The sequence below is a fragment of the Dendropsophus ebraccatus genome, chromosome 2 (genome assembly GCF_027789765.1).
Source record: "Dendropsophus ebraccatus isolate aDenEbr1 chromosome 2, aDenEbr1.pat, whole genome shotgun sequence".
NCBI classification, from domain to species: domain Eukaryota; kingdom Metazoa; phylum Chordata; class Amphibia; order Anura; family Hylidae; genus Dendropsophus; species Dendropsophus ebraccatus.
In genome coordinates, this window is record NC_091455.1 from 49,908,557 (window position 1) to 49,927,834 (window position 19,278).

The 19,278-nt window shown below is 46.4% G+C and overlaps 1 protein-coding gene across 3 annotated transcripts in view; it reads right to left on the minus strand.

Annotated features, from left to right (window-relative positions):
- NCOA2 (nuclear receptor coactivator 2) overlaps positions 1 to 14,375 on the minus strand; it is a 162,777-nt gene extending 148,402 nt beyond the window's left edge. For all 3 annotated transcript variants that reach the window (XM_069957498.1, XM_069957502.1, XM_069957495.1), the window contains exon 1: positions 14,269 to 14,375. The gene's annotated coding sequence lies outside the window, so the exon portion shown is untranslated. The remainder of the gene's footprint in view (positions 1 to 14,268) is intronic.
- Between the last annotated feature and the right edge of the window lie 4,903 nt (positions 14,376 to 19,278).

Here is a 19,278-nt window from a genome sequence, read left to right on the forward strand (position 1 = left end):
CTTTCACACATGAACGTTAAAGAGGATGTACCACCAGGTACATCCTCTTGAATTTACCACACCGATAGAACGGCGCAGTCATGGGAAAGCACTGGAGGTCGGCCAGCCCGCCCCCAGTGGGAGGGAATTCCCTCCCCTCTATGACGCGGCTCCATTAGAATCAATAGAGCCGCGTCATAGAGGGGAGAGGATTCCCTCCCAATTGGGGTGGGCCGGCCAACCTCCAGTGCTTCAGCAGGGCCCGGTACCGCTGGATAGAACGGCACAGTAAACGGGAACCAAGCCGCGGTTCGAAAAACGGACCGCGCCACCAGCTTCCCTATGATGGTGCCGGTCAAAAAGAGTTGGCCAAGGAAAATCCAACTGGTCGGATTTTTCTCTCTCCCAATATTATTTGTTGGGGGAAAAGTCAAGAGGCTCCATACACATTAGAGAGTGACCAGTACCACCAAAATCAGAGGGGTTGCCCGCATGCTTACTTAGGGACCTTAAGGCATGGTTCAAATAGGTTTTATGCTGTCTGTGTCATGTATATGTCAGCAAAGCGCCAATGGGATGCCGCCATTTACTGGCTAGAACATGACCAGCTAATGACTATGCTTAGGTCAACCCCAAGTGTGTAAGTTTAAAGGGGCACTTTAGCAGGAATAAAATTCATTCAAATCAACTGGCTTCAGAAAGTTATATAGGTTCTCAAGTCTTCCAGTACTTATCAGCTGCAGTATGCCCAGCAGAAAGTGGTGTATTCTTTTCAGTCTGACACAGTGCTCTCTGCTGCCACCTCAGTCCGTGACATGAACTGTCCAGAGCAGGAGCGGTTCTATGGGGATTTGCTACTGCTCTGGACAGTTCCTGACATGGACAGAGGTGGCAACAGAGAGCCCTGTGTCAGACTGGTAAGACTACACCACTTCCTGCAGGACATACTGCAGTTGATAAGTACTGGATTTAAGATTTTAAATAGAAGGGGTGACTGTATAAGACTGCACAATGTGCAGATAGTACAGCATCTATACTATGAAAGGGAGCTGAATTTCAGACTACTTGCAGATCACATGGCACTACTGAAATTACAGCAATGTGGCCTTTTCTTATTTCTATCATTATATATATTTTTTTGGTAGGGGGTTAGCTGAGGCCGCCCATTTTCCCTTAGTGTGCAAATAAACTGTGGGCCCCTGGCGGGGGGGATTCCTTCTAATATTCAGCAGGTGAATGGTTTGCTCACTTGCATTCAAATCCTCAAGCACGCCACATTACAAAAGGCAGAGAACAAAGTGTGTGGTGAGAAAATGCAGGGGCGTGTGAATGAGCCTCTCTCCCGCTCCGGGTAATGGGCTCTGTCAATCACGGCCCGCCAACAAGGGCTACGCTCCATTTTCACATCAGCTTTGGTATAAGCAAGCACAATAACACTCAGGCACACATATGGTACAAGTATCAAATGTAGAGGCGCATCCCCCTGCTACAATGTAACATGCACTACCTAAATACCCATCTCTAAGACTAAATTCACACTGTACTTTTGTATTAGGGTGAAAGGTGCTTTTATTATATATAATTATTTATTTAATTTTTTTTTTGGGGGGGGGAGGGGAGTCCATTATTAGCCAATCACTGGTGGAGACAGATACCCCTGCAGTCAGTGACTGGCTGAGCAGGTAGCTGCTGCACCTATCTCAATATCAAGTAAAAAATGTTTATCAGGGTACTAGAAGGAGCCGGACAGGGACTGCAGGGGGTAGGCAGGTATATATTTATGGTCTAGTTTTGCTTAAAAAAAATAAATAAATAAATAAATATTCACCTTTTCTTTTCTGTGGCCAGATGTTAACTGGGAGCTAATATGAATTTTCTAAACACATTTTTGAACAATAACTTGTTTGTGGCCTACACAAAATTTGACAGCATTGCACAAAAATGTGGGATTTTTTAAGAATAGTTTTTTAGTAAATGCAGCGATATATTTTCAGTCATTTGTGTATGCGCGTTAGCATTTTTTTCTGACGTTTTTGCCCCTAGTCCTTGAATGTACTATATATTATATTAAAGTGTCACAGTCGTTAAAATTTTTTTTTTGCAGAAATCAATAGTCCAGATGATTTTAAGAAAACTTTGTAAATGGGTTTATTAGGCTTATATGCTATTATGTGCATTTAAAAAGCCTTTTCCCAGGTCTCCCCCCCCCTCTCCTTTCTGTCATTCACTGCTCATTATGAGGAAATCTTGACTCTTTTACATCAGTCGGACTCTGTCTGTGCTATGGAGAGGGGAGGGAGGAGGAGGGAGATTAGTTGCCAGCAGAGAACTAAGGATTAGACAGCAGGGAGCCACTGAAAACCTCTATTCAGAGGTCAGAGAGGTTAGTGCTGATGTCAGAGCAGACAGCCCGATGATGAAGCTGTAAATTAACTCTTTGTTGTCCTGTTTTGGTGCCTCATTTCCCTCCACCCCTCCCCTTTCCATAGAGAACAATGAAGACAGGGGGAGAGCTTCAAACTGCTTTTTCATTATAAAAATGCATTTTTCAGCTAATAAACCCAATTACAAAGTTTCTTAAAATCGGCTGTACTATTGATTTCTGCAAAACAAAATTTAAAGACAGTGACACTTTAACCTCTTAAGGACGCATGACGTACCGGTACGTCATGCTTCCGCAAGAGGTGTTCAGAGCGGGGCCACGCGGCGACCCCGCTCTGAACCGCCGCGATCCCGGATGCCACTCGTAGCCCGGGACCGTGGCTATTAGCGGGCACAGTCCGATCGCCGTGCCCGCTAATTCAGTAATCGGATACAGTTGTCAAAGTTGACAGCTGCATCCGATTACTGTATGCAGCACTTCCCTGGTGTCTAGTGGGGAGGATCGTTGTCCCGGAGGAGTGTTCCACAGATCCTTTACCTGCTGGGGTCTCTGCCAAAATGGCGCTGATCCCGGCTCAGCACTCGGATGCTTTCGGCTGCAGCAGCCGAAAGCATCCAAGTGCCGATCTCATTGATCTTTGCTGTATAAGTATAAGTTTTTCGAACCGCGGCCTGGTTCCCGTGTGCGGCGCCGTTCTATCGGTGTGTTAAATTCAAGAGGATGTACCTGGTGGTACATCCTCTTTAAGGTCAAAAAAAGTTGGCCTGGGAAAATCCAACTTGTCGGATTTTTCTCTCTCCCAATATTATTTGTTGGGGGAAAAGTCAAGAGGCTCCATACACATTATAGAGAGTAACCAGTACCACCAAAATCAGAGGGGTTGGCCGCATGCTTACTGTATGCAGCACGTCCCTGGTGTCTAGTGGGGAGGATCGCTCCTCCGGGACGTTGTCCCGGAGGAGTGTTCCACAGATCCTTTACCTGCCGGGGTCTCTGCCAAAATGGCGCTGATCCCGGCTCAGCACTTGGATGCTTTCGGCTGCAGCAGCCGAAAGCATCCAAGTGCCGATCTCATTGATCTTTGCAGTATAAGTATACAGCAAAGATCTCAATGAGAGAACAAAGTGTATATACTAGAAGTCCCCCAGGGGGAATAACCCTAACCCCAGGGGGGCTTCTAGTATGTGTAAAAAAAAAAAAAAAATAATAATAATAATAATAATAATAATAAAAAGCGATCAAAAAGTCGTATATGCGCAATCAAGGTACCGATAGAAAGTAAACATCATGGCGCAAAAAATGACACCTCATACAGCCCCATAGACCAAAGGATAAAAGCGCTATAAGCCTGGGGATGGAGCGATTTTGAGGAACATACATTTGTTAACAATGGTTTGAATTTTTTACAGGCCATCAGATAAAAGAAAAAAGTTATACATGTTATATATCGTTGTAATCGTAACGACTTGAGGAACATATATAACAAGTCAGTTGTACCCCAGGGCAAATGGCGTAAAAACACATTCCCCCCAAATAAAAGAAATGCGGGGTTTTTTTTTTCAATTTCACCACACTTTGAATTTTTTTTTCTGGTTTCGCAGTGTACTTTATGCAAAAATTCAGCCTGACATTGCAAAGTACAATTAGTGACGCAAAAAATAAGGGCTCATGTGGGTTTTAAGGTGGAAAAATGCAAGTGCTATGGCCTTTTAAACACAAGGAGGAAAAAACGAAAATGCAAAAACGAAAATTGGCCCCGTTCTTAAAGGGTTAAAAAAAAAAAAAGTTCCTTTTCTCCCATACAACCTTTAAATTTTTTTAGAGGAAAGAAGTTCAAATTCTTTTTACCATTTTGACTGAACCTTACTATCATTGTGAGCGAACTACGGGCAGCATTAAACTGGGTCAGAAATGCTTCTCTATTAGGCCGCATTCACGCATTCCGTGTTCTTCAGAATCTTATCACAGATGCTGCCCGGTCCTTGCAGAACATGGAACGTGAATGCGGCCATAGTTAAAAAGTCAGCCATGTATAGGGGTCCAAGGTGTGAAACTGTTGATAATCCTATAATGATTATGGTCAGAAGCTGCCGCCCAGCCTCAGCTGCAAGAGGAACAACAATGCACATAACATATAAAAGGTGTCAGACTTGCTGTGAAGAACAAGCACTATACCAAAAGCCCCTTTAAAAGGCCAAAATATGTGAGGGGAAAAATCACTACAGCAAACAGTAGGTTCTGTCCCAGTAATTATAAGTATATACACCCACACTAATCCGGTCATAGAAAATACCATATATGATAACAATCTTTCTGCATTGCAATATATTAAAAATTAGCAAGAACAACAAAACTATGTTGTGCTGTGTATAGCAAAATGACACTGAACTACTCCTTTCAAATCAACTGGTTTCCCAACGATATATGGATTTGTAATTTACTTCTATTTAAAAATATTAAGTCTTCCCATACTAATCAGCTGCTGTATGTGCTGCAGGAAGTGGTGTTTTATTTTCAGTCTGACACAACGATTTCTGCTGACATCTTTGTTTTAGGGTATATTCACACGGGCGGGCTCGCAGCGAGATTCTCGCTGCGAGCCCGGCAGGTCCTGGCAGTTCCCATACACTACATACTTGCTGCGGTCAAAACGACCACAGCGAGTATGTAATTATACCGCCCTTAACCCCTTCTGCTCCCCCGCTGTGTATATACTTTACCTGTCCTTGCTGCACGGGTCCGGCATCCTGCTCTCCCGCCCAGCCAATCAGTGGCTGCGGCTGGGCAACACACTGATTGGCCGGACAGGAGAGCAGGACGCCGGACCCGTGCAGCGAGGACAGGTAAAGTATATACACAGCGTGGGAGCAGAAGGGGTTAAGGGTGGTATAATTACATACTCGCTGCGGTCGTTTAGACCGCAGCAAGTATGTAGTGTATAGGAACTGCCAGGACCTGCCGGGCTCGCAGCGAGAATCTCGCTGCGAGCCCGCCCGTGTGAATATACCCTTAGACTGGAACTGTCCAGAGAAGGAGAGGTTTTCTAAGAAGATCTGCTACTGCTCTGGACAGATCCTGACATGGACAGAGGTGGCAGCAGAGAACACAGTCAGACTGGAAAAAAACACCATTCCAAGCAGGACATACAGCAGTACTGGAAGACTTGAGATTTTTAAAAATAAAGGTCATTACAAATCTATATAACTTTCTGACACCAGTTGATTTGAAGAAAAAAAAAAAATTAAAAAAAAATGTTTGCCGGAGTACCCCTTTAATATTACAAAGAAAAGATGGGGGCATCATGCAAAAAGCTGCATCAATCAAAACTAAACAAGGTCTAACGCAGAAGAACAGTGCTGCAGTGTGTTCCTAGCAGATGCTGTGCTTCTGGCACTTCAGTAGCTGACAGCTACATAGAGACGTATGGCAGCACGCATTCACAAGGTTTAGTATAAGTGTGAACGGAGCCTTATCTCAGACACGATGCCATGTAACCTGAAGCCCAACTCTCCTGAAAACCCTTGGAAAGGGCTGGAATAATGAAGCATACAAGGCAGCAGATGTCTGTATAATAGGGAACGGAGACAGGTGTGAACTGCGCTGCACATGGGAATAAAACACACAAGTCAATAACTAACACCCTCCATGCGGCCCTATGTCTGCAGCACAGCCTATAGATGCTGCTCAGGAAGGAGCTGAAATTCATTATTATTATATAGGAATTATAGAAGAATATTATATGGAGGAAACACAAGGTCACTGGATGCTGCAGATAAAATTTACCGTGTATATAGCACATATATGATGCATAGAAACGATACAGAACCATTCATCATAACCATCCATGTGACCAGGACGCTGTCAAGCTGCTTCCCCAGAAACGGGCACATGTGAAAGCCATGGCTCTCTGGCAGCAGCGAGACTAGAATTCCCAGGGGTAATGTTTCTCCTTGTGGAAACAGCCAGCTGGCGTAGGGAGTCTTATAGGCCAGGTAAGGCTCCTTGGGAAAAGGTATGCAAATTATCTCTCCTCCAGGAGCAAGAACAGTGTTTCTGTATTATCTACAGCCACTTCTTCTACATGGCGCAGACAACCGATCGACAATGGCCAAGCCATCACGATACTTTACTCGGCCCAAATATATAATAAGAGCATGTATAGCAAAGTGTACTATCAATGGATTATTCATGCAGCCATTCGCTCCCTTGGGAGTATGGGTGCATGGGAAGATGCGATTCCTACATATAATTGCATTTGCATGTTTGTATTGCAGTCTGCAAAGAGCGAATGTAATACAGATGTGAAAAATGCTGACGTGAAACTGGCCTCATTCACATGTATTTTGCATAAATGTCATGATGTTTCCTCATCCGATCAGTGTGCAGTCAGTCGCTCCTGCCGCCAGAAGTTGGGGTAAGGGGCATTCACACGTTCCGTGATTAGATGCTCCTGACCGGAAATTCGGAACTCCTGGCATCATCATTCATTATAATGCCAGCAGCTCCAAAACTGGTTAAATATTTGCGTTCTCTACTGATACAGCACGTCAGTACAGTAACACTGAAATTTAAACTGTGTGAAATTGAATATGTTATTTCCCCCAAACTATGGATATGACCATGCCAGGTTGCGTGCACAAGCCCCATTCTGATCCAATATGGCTCATGCACGAAACCAACCCAGTGTCGTCATTATCTATAGTTACCTGAACTTCTGGTGGCAGGAGCGACTGCACACAGATCGAGAGTTGACATCGCGACAGGTACCCTTTAATACAGTAACATGGTTCAAGGGGTATTCCAGAGAATTTTATGTGCTCACAGTAAAATTGAAAAAAACCAAAAACCCTACATTTACCCACTTGTTCCCTAACGGTGTCGGTCCCTGCTGCACTGCAGTGTCAGCACTAGGACTGGCTGAGAGAAAAGGTTCTTGTGCTGACAGAGTCAGGAAGTGTAGCAGGGACATTGGAGGTGACAGGGAAGCGAGGAGGGCAGATGTAGCCTTAGTGTTAGAAAGAAGAAAAAAAAATTCTCCGTAACGATTTAACCAGTTGGGCTAGTCACATGACTGTATACAGTACTCACATATTTTAAATACGCATCATGGGCCTTTTATCCATTTTTGAGGACAGAATACGGCCCTTGAGGTCTATAGAGAAGCAATAAAATGCATCCATATCACCTCAGTATTTCTTCTGTATTTAAATTTATTTTGCATTCATTTTTTAGGCTGTGTTCACAGACTGCTGAAATCTAGTGGATGGCTGTCATTTGACGGCAATTAATGGCCGTTATTTTAAAACAATGCCCGGTGTTTAAAAATAATGGCGTTATTTGTCATGAAATGACGGCCAGCCACTATATTTCAACAGTGTGTGAACATGGCCGTTCTGTGTTTTCAATCCACTCCTGGTTTTGGTTGAGAAATACTGACTAAAATTCAGAGCAAAATTCTGTGTGTGAATTGAGTCACATTGAGTAAAACAGGCAGAATTCCGTGAGGGAGTCCCCACCGTGGAATCCCGCCTGCCTCAGTGTGTCAATGGGATGTCTCGAACGCCGCCGCTCTCCACTCCATGTCAATTCTTTGAGCGGAGAGCGGATGGCCACGAGGCATCCCATTGACACACTGAGGCAGCCGGGATTCCGCGGTGGGGACTCCCTCACGGAATTCTTAGTATTTAGTCAGTTTTACTCAGTGTGAACATACCCTTAGGATGCCTTCACACACACCGGATCCGCTGCGGATTTCATGCTGCAGTGTCGGTTCATCCCTATGAGAATACATACTCGCAGCGGGATTGACATCCCGCTGCGTGTATGTAAGTTTAACAACCCCCAACATCCCCCCCCCCTCCGACCAGAGTATACATCACCTCCTCCCCGCTCCTGCTTGCTTCGGGTTTTTTCAGCAGGAAGTTCTGCTCAGCCAATTAGTGGCTGAGCGGGACGAGCAGACGCCGGAACCGCCGAAGCAAGCCGGAGCTGGGAGGAGGTGATGTATGCTCTGGCTGCCGGGGGGGGGGTAACTTACATACACGCAGCGGGATGTCAATCATAGTTCATAGGGTTGAACTGACACTGGATCCGCTGCAGGTCCGGTGTGTGTGCGAGTGTAATTCTAAAGCCAGCCCACCAGTATTCATTGCATAAAATACGGATGGAATAGTCGACATACTGATTGTACTTTACCTGAAATACATCCGTATTTTGGATCTGCATTATGGACATATTCCCATATGCTATATAGTGCTGATCAGCTAGTAATACACTTTTTAACAAACACCAAATCAAGAATTCAATGACATTGTAAAAAAAAAATACAACTTTTTCTCCTATGTGATTTTTTTTTTTTGTCCAGATTATATCAAAACATATTCATGCGCAGTCATATTCTCCTAGGTGCTATATAGGCCATGCAGGGATCTCTAGCTTTGCCATATTTGAAGTAAAAGCCACTAGTTGCCTACATTAAAGTAAAGCTCTCCATGAAATATTTATGCAGTGCGAGGCGATAAGGCATTCAGCCATATAACCGTATCCCTCCTCCCCTGCACTTGCTGAAGCAGCTTCTGTATGTGGATGGCTGGATGGATGGAGGGCTGACGTCACAGTGTCCAGTGCTGTGGAATGGCATACTGTACTGTATGGCAGATCTGCTGTAAGCACTAGGCCAGGCTCCAAGATCAGGCTCTTATAAACAGTGATTGTGCGTGTAACCTGATCCCCCCGCACGCTCAGCCTGGCCTTCTCATTCTAGGTGGAAATACACTATGAACTCATTTACTGTCAGATGGGTGGAGGATTGGGAGAGGAGTGGCGGCACAATGATACTGCACCTGGGGCCACCTCAGGAAACAGCTGCTGTCAATTTCATGTAACCCCCATCAATGTAACCACCACCCCCTGCAAGACCCATGAGCCACTGCGATGGATCTCAGCCTATTAGGCCAATGAGTCTGGAATACGTATTGTTTTACCTCTGCTATATTGCAAATGCTCACATTTACAGGTTAAAACCTGCAGCCATTCCACATATCCGCCATCACAATCATACGTCTTTTGTTGTCTCTGGGCATCTAGAACCAAACACCTTTGCAACAGGTTTTACTTAAAAAGCTGTTTCGATTCGACAGAGCTCATGCAGACCAATGCGTCGCCATGGTAACAGTAAACGAATTCTGTACAGTCTGATGGTGCATTTATACCCCATTCCATCTGTATGTCGAGTGGAGACAGATGGAAGAAAGCATAGCTGCTGGATTAGGTTATACGGGCGGATTCTGTTGCCATAGAGATACATAGGCCTTCATATGAGCTGTAGATATTATGGAGAAATTTTTTATGAAAAACTATTGTAAAGTGGATTTGTGTTTTATTTTATATGGCCAGAATTGCTGATATATATTAGAGGTTAAAGCCTGAAGTACAGTAGGTAAAATCAAGTGTGTACCAATTACATACAGTGGTACCTCGTTTAAGAGTAACTTGGATTGAGAGTGTTTTGCAAGAAGAGCTCACAGCGGGGGAACGGCGTGATCGGCATAGCGAGGTCTACAGCGCTGTACTCTGACTCAGAAAGTCTCCCTCACCTTCCAAATCATAGCAGATCCACTTCAGGCTGGGGCTTACATCAGGGGACAGGACTGTGGAGGTAATCTCTCCATAGCTGTACCCCCTCTCTCCCCGGACAGAGATTGCTGCATGTATGTGCCCACATCTGCCCTGCTCATTCCTTCATGCTCCCTGCAGTCTCTGTCAGCCCTTGTGTTCAAGGCACTCACTCAGCTATACACACTGCTGCTATAATGTTCCTGCACTCACACTCAGCTATACACATTGCTGCCAAAATGTGCATGCACTCACACTCAGCTATACACACTGCTGCCAAAATGTGAATGCACTCACACTCAGCTATACACACTGCTGCCATAATAAGCCTGCACTTACACTCAGCTATACACAATGCTGCTATAATGTGCCTGCACTCACACTCAGCCATTCACACTGCTGTATAGAAATGTTTCTGTCACTGTCCTCCCACACAGCTGTTATTCCCACTTCCTGATTGGTCCCTGCTGAACACACAGCCCTTCCCCTTTGTGATCATGCGACCACACAGACCTCTGGCAGCAGCCCTGATTCTCTATTCTAGCCTGTTGTACTATGCTACAGCATTAGGCTACGTGCACACGGAACAAAAGTGGCAGAATTCTCCACTGCAGAATGCCCCCAGCCTCCCTGTCATAATGACAGTCTATAGGAGGCTCGCACGCCTCCTCTCTGCTGCAGGGGTCCTGATCGCTATATAACAGGCGCTGCTCCTGAAGCTCGCAATAACTTTACCAGATAACCACGTGGAAAAAAGGTAACGTCGCTTCTTGAGGAAAACAGCGCCTCTTCTTCGCTCAGTTTGTGTTTGGTTTTGCAGCTCAGTTCCACTAAAGTGAATGACTTACTGAATTACTGAATTGTAATACAACACACAACCAGAGAACAGGGGTGGTGCTGTTTTAGCAAGAAAGAAGCTGTGCTTTTTTTAATCCTGGCTAACCACTTAAACTGCACAGGAGCAGAGTTTTTCATACGAATATATTCTTTCAGTACAATCGATCACAGCATAGATGCTACATATAAACATACCCTACAGCAAAATACTCCTCAAAACCTAAAAAAAATTTCAGGACTGAACCTGCTGAGTGTGAACATCCACTTACAGGGGAGGCAGGGATACTTGAGATAACGTCTCTCACATCTGAAGTTTCTCATTCTGAGCACAGATATACTAACATCAGAAGTTACAAAGTCCTTCCCGTCTGGAGGGAATAGGAGAAAACTTTGGTTTCTTCATTTTTGGGTTAATTGCGCAGTTGAGCTCAAATCCCTTTCAGATCACATAGTTACTAAGTAATGGAGGAGAATAATTAGAATGAGTAGTGATGTATCTCACAATCCTGAAGACTCACCAGGTACGGACATGTCACCTAAAGGTGCGAAACCTGGATGTCTCTGGCCATTACAGGGGTTATCCAGCGAAAATATTTTTCTTTCAAATCAACCGGTGTCAGAAAGTCATACAGATTTGTTACTTCTATTTAAAAATCTCCCAGTACTTATAAGCTGCTGTATGTCCTGCAGGAAATGTTGTTTTCTTTTCATTCTGACACTCTGCTGACACCTCTGTTCAAGACAGGAATTGTCCAGAGCAGGAGAGGTTTTCTATGGGGATTTGCTACTGCTCTGGACAGTCCCTGTCTCCAACAGAGGTGTCAGAATAAAAAGAAAATACCACTTCCTGTAGGACATACAGCAGCTGATAAGTACCAGACATTTTTTTAAATAGAAGTAAATTACAAATCTATAGAACTTTCTGAAACCAGTTGATTTGAAAGAAAGATTTTCACTGGACAACCACTTTAAGACACAACCCAATACAATCCGTAGTTGAACACTGGAACCCCCCACCCAGTATGCATGCAAAAGAGGAAACACTGTTCTTTTGTGGGCCGACCACAGATCTATGATGTGTATAGGTGAAGAGTGTTCATCATGAGATAACCCCTTTAAACTGAGGAAGTCATAGAGGTTATTGAGTTTCCTGTTTACAAATGGCCAACACATGACCGCTGCGGCCAATCAAATGGTCACATGCACTTTTATCGGCATCACATCTGGTGGGAGTCATGATGCCCGTGGGTCGGTGACCGACTACTAAGGCCACTGCCAGAGTGTATGTGCTGGATCACCAGGAAATTAGACAAGAATGATTGTTTGTTAGGTTTTTGTCCTTTTATTTTTAGTATTTGCCGCATTTTATTTCAGTAACCAGATAACCCCTTTAATAACCGTGCCCCCATCACTATACACTGACAGTAAAACCTTTGCTACCAAAATATTCTAGTCACAAACAGCGATCAACCACAAGTACCAGGGGACTGGGCGTCCGAGAACTGTCACCGACTAAAGCATGCAGCAAGCATAGATAAACAAGAAGTCCCAGATCTGCTGGCTAAAATGATGGACTACTAGAACATGTATACATATAATATTGCCATCACTCACAACATACCTGTATGGAGTCTACATGTGCTCAACACTGTAAAAATATGCCGAGATTACAATCTTATTCCCTATGACAACTGTTCCTGGCACGATCAAGAAAATGAGGCCATGAGTGCATTCCTGTACAGGGCTGTGGAACATGATAGCGCTATGTAATTCACAGATCATAACCAATACTACATAAGCCAAGCCAGGTTTATACACAGCGAGCGGTCAGGCTCAGGCTGTATACTGTCACTATGGATGCTGACAGCATAGCAGGCCTGGTTTATTTAACACACACATACAGCATGCCGCAGAGAGGTCGCTGGCAACACTCGGAAAGTAACACAACAGCATTGCTTATAAGAAGTGGGTCATACATCCCCCTCCCCGATCTACAAGGCATTCCTGTATTCTCCAACTATGGATATGGAGCATATTATGCAGACATAATTAAAGGGAAACATTTTTGTTAAAAAATGCAATGTAACCTAACCCAGTGACCTATCACACAGGTGTCAAACTCCCAGCCCTGCAGCTGTCGCAGAACTACAATTCCCATCATGCCTGGACAGCCAAAGCTTAGAGGCCTGATGGGAACTGTAGTTTTGCAACAACTGGAGGGCCACAAGTTTGACACCCCTGACCTATCAGGTCAATCCTTGTCCCGGTACTAGCCGATCACCCTATCATTATACTGGGTAAGAAGCAGCAGCCCAACCTCTGGATATAAAGTGCACATAAGGTCCGCACCTCCTGAAGTGACAGGATCCCAACACATCGGAGCTAACCGGATACAAGTTCTGCAACTTTTCTTGAGTCACGCTCAATATAAAAGGTAGAGTGATGTCATAGGATAAAACGTGCTTAGATGACGGCCGTGCGCTGCGGTGCTCTCAGACCCACAGTCAGCATGGCCTGTCCCATCATAAAGCTCCCAGTGAAAAAATACAATCAATGGGAAATTTCCAATGGAAATACATAGATATTATACAAATTCAAAACCACAGTAGATTGTTTAGGGCACGTTCACACTGCTGAAATCTGTACTGATCTGCAGCGGCAATACCATTCTCCATTGCCTTTCATCCAAGCCATGTTACTTTTCTGCACAGATCCTCGCATGGGCATATATAGCAGCATGGAAGTCTGCACAGGTTTCCCACGCAGAATATGTGCTGTGTGAACAAGACCTTACAGCCATGTATTGGGGTCATCTTACAGATCCTGTAACAAGTCACTGTGTAACCCAGGCTCCATCTGACAAATGTGGCCAGTGCACGCTGGGAGTTGTAGTTCTGCAACAGCTGGAAAACCACACTGAGGCTATGACAATATAAACTGCCTGGTCCACCAGATCTTATATGTGACTACTACTACTTTATACCATGTAACCCCATCTGGCAACAGCCATATTGGCCCTCTAGGGAAGGGGGGGCTCCTGCACTTCATGGCTACTTTATAACATCTGGTGACAGTCACACAACATGAGAGTCTATAGGAATCAATCCCACTACATGTGCACTGACATCTATGGAGAGAAAGTTGCAGAATCGCACTCGGTCGCAGCAGGATCGGTGCAGCCCCGCACACATACACCTACTCACACACACATACATACATACATACATACATACATACATACACACACACACACACACACACACACATACATACATACATACATACATACAGTCACTCACCCCACACAACAACACTACCAGTGACAACAACACACAACTCTGCACAGCCGCCGCCCCTCCATGTGCCCGGGCAGGAGCCTCCGCCGCTGCCGTGCCCCTCACCCCCCGCCCGGGACATACGGCCGCCGCCTCCGCCGCACAATGCAGCAGGCTTACCGATCACTGCTCAGCGGGCACTGCCGGCCAGGCTTCCCGGGGGGAGCGCACATCCACAGCCGCCATATTCCCTCATCCAGCAGGATAGTCAGGCTTGTTTATCCCGGGATCCTCCTCCTACCAACCAAGCCACCCTCCGAGCGGCGTCCCCTCCTCCTCCTCCCGGCGCCGCCTCCTCCTCCTCCACATCCTCTGCTGCAGCTCCGGCTACTGCTGGGTCACGTAGGGGCCCCGGTGTATGGCCGCCCGGCTGTCACCTCAGCATCACCATATACAATACTATATACACACTGCTGCATTAGAGTGTGTTCACACGCTGCACATAGTGACTGAAAAGCCGCAGTAAATCTGCAGCCTATCTGCCACGTGTAAACAAGCAGGTGTAATAATGTGTAACCTCCCTCTGGTGACATTAGGCAAAACCGCACACAATAGGAAGTGCATGTGTTCACACCTGGTGGATGCAGATTTTGAGTTCCCTATACAATGGGGAGGGTGTGTGTGTGTGTGGGGGGGGGGGGGGGGACTGTTGGGACCCCCCATCATTCTCAAGAACTGACTCTCACTTTGGAAAAGAGCATCCAGTTGGCTGGGTGCCACTCCATTCATTGTCTATGGAGATACAGGGGTACTCAACAACTTTTAGTGAGGGTCCACTTACCGGGGTCTATGGTCAGGTGAAGGTCCCAGCTGACCATCAGTAGGAAACGGGTTTTGTTACTTTTCACGTTGTTGAACTATTTACATACAGAATTGCTGCTTATTAGTGGGGAAAACTGGCGTTTTTTTCTCTCTCACCAGCCCTTTGAAATTAGGTACAAAGGGGGTGACTGCCCCAGTAGTATATAGCCCCCCTGTTGCTCCCCCAGTAGTATATAGCCCCTCTGTGCGCTCCCCTAGTAGTATATAGCCCCTCTGTGTGGTTCCCTAGTAGTATATAGCCCCCCTGTGCGTTCCCCAGTAGTATATAGCCCCCCTGTGCACTTCCCCAGTAGTATATAGCCCCTCTGTGCCCTCCCCTAGTAGTATATAGCTCCTCTGTGTGGTTCCCCAGTAGTATATAGCCCTTCTGTGCGCTCCCCTAGTAGTATATAGCCCCTCTGTGTGCTCCCCCAGTAGTATATAGCCCCCCTGTAGGCTCCTCTAGCAGTATATAGCCCCCCCTGTGGGCTCCCCCAGTAGTATATAACCTCCCTGTGGGCTCCCCCAATAGTATATAGCCTCCCTGTGGGCTCCCTCAGTAGCATATAGCCCCCCTGTACGCTCCCCAGTAGTATATAGCCCCCTGTTGCTCCCCCAGTAGTATATAGACCCCTGTGCACTCCCCCAGTAGTATATAGACCCCTGTGTGCTCCCCAGTAGTATATGGCCCCTCTGTGCACTCCCCCAGTAGTATATAGTCCCTCTGTGTGCTTCCCCAGTAGTATATAACCCCCCTGTGCGCTCCCCCAGCAGTATATAGCCCCCTGTTCACTTACCAGTAGTATATAGCCCCCTGTGCACTCCCCAGTAGTCTATAGCCCCCCTGTGCGCTCCCCCAGCAGTATATAGACCCTTGTGTGCTCCCCAATAGTATATAGCCCCCCTGTGCACTCCCGCAATAGTATATAGCCCCCCTGTGCGTTCCCCCAATAGGATATAGACCCCCGCTTTGTGCTCCCCAGCAGTATATAGCCCCCCTGTGCTCCCCCTCCCATATAGCATAAAAAAAAACACAAACATACTCACCTGGGTCCGGGCATCTCCTCTTCTCTTCCCCGTCTTGTTATGAGCGCTCATAGTTACTGTACAGAGCGCAGCTCAGTATACAGGCATACTGAGCTGCAGCAGGGGTTCAGACAGCTGGCTTCCGCGGTCCGCCAGTTGAGGACCCCTGGCCTAATACAACGCATGCGCAGCGTCACTTTATTCATTGTCTATGGAAATAGCCAAGTACACCGCATGGGCAAATTGCCACTGCATTCATTGTCTGAGGAGATAGCCGAATAGAAGGCATAGGCAACTTGCCACTCGATTCCGAGGTGGCCCAGGCCCCGTAGGATCACACACTAAGGCTGAATTCACACGCTCCGTGCTCACTCCAGAAGCACGTATGACACAGACGGTAAATACCTGTAGTGGACTGCTTCCCTGCACGGCATGATGTATCAATATCATGTCTGGAGCGGGGTCTGTTTCCCACTTACTGTCTATGAGTGTAATAAGAAATAGGCAGCAAGTGGGGAATGAGGGGGAAGCGAGCACACCATGATGCCTCTATACTCCAACCTGACCATCGTTGGATCCCAAACAGAACCTGGATTAATCACTACAGACTATATAGTTCCACTACTGCAAACCATGGTGGTGATGCTGGTTGTCAATAGCAAGACACATAATAGGCACCGTGGCACCAAATCTCCCTCTGTTTAGTGCCTGGAGAGAGACAGGGGTTGTAATGGAGGTGCTGCCTGATTCTGGATGGAGGAAAAGAAAACTGTGGGAGCTACTTGTGCTCTCTACTGGTGTATGCAGGATTGGACTGGCCCATAGGGGAACACAGGAATCCCCTGGTGGGCCCTACCCCTTGGTGGGTCCCTTAGCAGGAGCTGGCCCTCCTTGTTTAGCAGCTCCAGGATGACATATAATGCCTCAGCACTGCTGCACATGCCTGCCACTCGGTCACTCACTGCCTCTTTATAGTAACCTGGGGTTTCATCCTATTATATGGAGACAGGGAGCATCATGTAGTGTGCAGAATCAGCTGAGCCTCTCTGCTTTCCCCAAGACTCTCTCCACCTCCTCCTCTCAGGTTGTATCCATCTGCTCTATGTGCTGCTGCTGGCAGTCGGAACACAGGAGGAGGGGAGGGAGAGGTGCTGCAGCCTGGACAGTGTGGCCTGGGAGCAACTCCTGGAGCTGCCGATCTGACAGCATATAAGCCGTACCTGGTGCTTTCCTACACCAGAAATAAATCTGTGCGTACATGAAGTATGTATGTGAGTCTGTGTGTATGGTGCATGTGTGTATTATCTGTGCATTAGTTTGTAACTACCCTACCCCCCCCCCCCCCCCCCATACACACACCTGCTGGGTACTCAGCTTCCAGGTGTCAGGCAGGGAGGGGGAGGAAGGAGACATTCTAATGTGCAGCTACTCAGGAGCTTGGAAAAGCCACTTTAGCTCTTTGTACCAGAAAATAAAGCATTTTTTATGTTGTGGAAGCACAGACATATATATTTAAGGTACCATATTTCTTCTTAACCTATCATCACCTAAGAATGTCAGCCGTTTGGAAGATGAATTGCAGTTGACAGATTCCCTTTATAGAAGTCGTCTTCTGAAACGAACAAGGCAGGGCGATGCAGGAAAATAATAAAGAGAGTATACACTCACCGGCCACTTTATTAGGTACACCATGCTAGTAACGGGTTGGACCCCCTTTTGCCTTCAGAACTGCTTCAATTCTTCGTGGCATAGATACAACAAGGTGCTGGAAGCATTCCTCAGAGATTTTGGTCCATATTGACATGATGGCATCACACAGTTGCCGCAGATTTGTCGGCTGCACATCCATGATGCGAATCTCCCGTTCCACCACATCCCAAAGATTCTCTATTGGATTGAGATCTGGTGACTGTGGAGGCCATTTGAGTACAGTGAACTCATTGTCATGTTCAAGAAACCAGTCTGAGATGATTCTAGCTTTATGACATGGCGCATTATCCTGCTGAAAGTAGCCATCAGATGTTGGGTACATTGTGGTCATAAAGGGATGGACATGGTCAGCAACAATACTCAGGTAGGCTGTGGTGTTGCAACGATGCTCAATTGGTACCAAGGGGCCCAAAGAGTGCCAAGAAAATATTCCCCACACCATCACACCACCCCCCCCAGCCTGAACCGTTGATACAAGGCAGGATGGATCCATGCTTTCATGTTGTTGATGCCAAATTCTGACCCTACCATCCGAATGTCGCAGCAGAAATCGAGACTCATCAGACCAGGCAACGTTTTTCCAATCTTCTACTGTCCAATTTCGATGAGCTTGTGCAAATTGTAGCCTCAGTTTCCTGTTCTTAGCTGAAAGGAGTGGCACCCGGTGTGGTCTTCTGCTGCTGTAGCCCATCTGCCTCAAAGTTGGACGTACTGTGCGTTCAGAGATGCTCTTCTGCCTACCTTGGTTGTAACGGTTGGCTATTTGAGTCACTGTTGCCTTTCTATCAGCTTGAACCAGTCTGCCCATTCTCCTCTGACCTCTGGCATCAACAAGGCATTTCCGCCCACAGAACTGCCGCTCACTGGATGTTTTTTCTTTTTCGGACCATTCTCTGTAAACCCTAGAGATGGTTGTGCGTGAAAATCCCAGTAGATCAGCAGTTTCTGAAATACTCAGACCAGCCCTTCTGGCACCAACAACCATGCCACGTTCAAAGGCACTCAAATCACCTTTCTTCCCCATACTGATGCTCGGTTTGAACTGCAGGAGATTGTCTTGACCATGTCTACATGCCTAAATGCACTGAGTTGCCGCCATGTGATTGGCTGATTAGAAATTAAGTGGTAACGTGCAGTTGGACAGGTGTACCTAATAAAGTGGCCGGTGAGTGTATTTACCAGTCCCCATAGCGCTGCTCTCTGATCTCCCCCACAGCCGCTGGAGGTAATTTTCGTCCAGGTTCAATGTACATCACACCCTTGGCTCCTCCGGCTGCAATGTCTGATGCAAAGGCTGATGGATTGCCCACATAGCCAGTCAGTGACTGCAGCAGCGTACCACCCCTGTTGTTGATTGGCTGAGCGGGTGATCCATCAGCAGGTTCTGTGGAATTACAGCTGGAGGAGCTACAGGAGGGCAGCAGCTGTTGGATATTGCTAATGAAGCGCTATGAGGGCATGTGGACTGGTAAGTATATTTTATTATGTTCCCCCACCCCCCTCCCTGCCTGAGATTTGTTAGTTTCATGGGACTTTTCTTTTCAAGAAACTTGTAGAGGTATGTCTACTAGTCAATGATCTCTCACCAAGAGG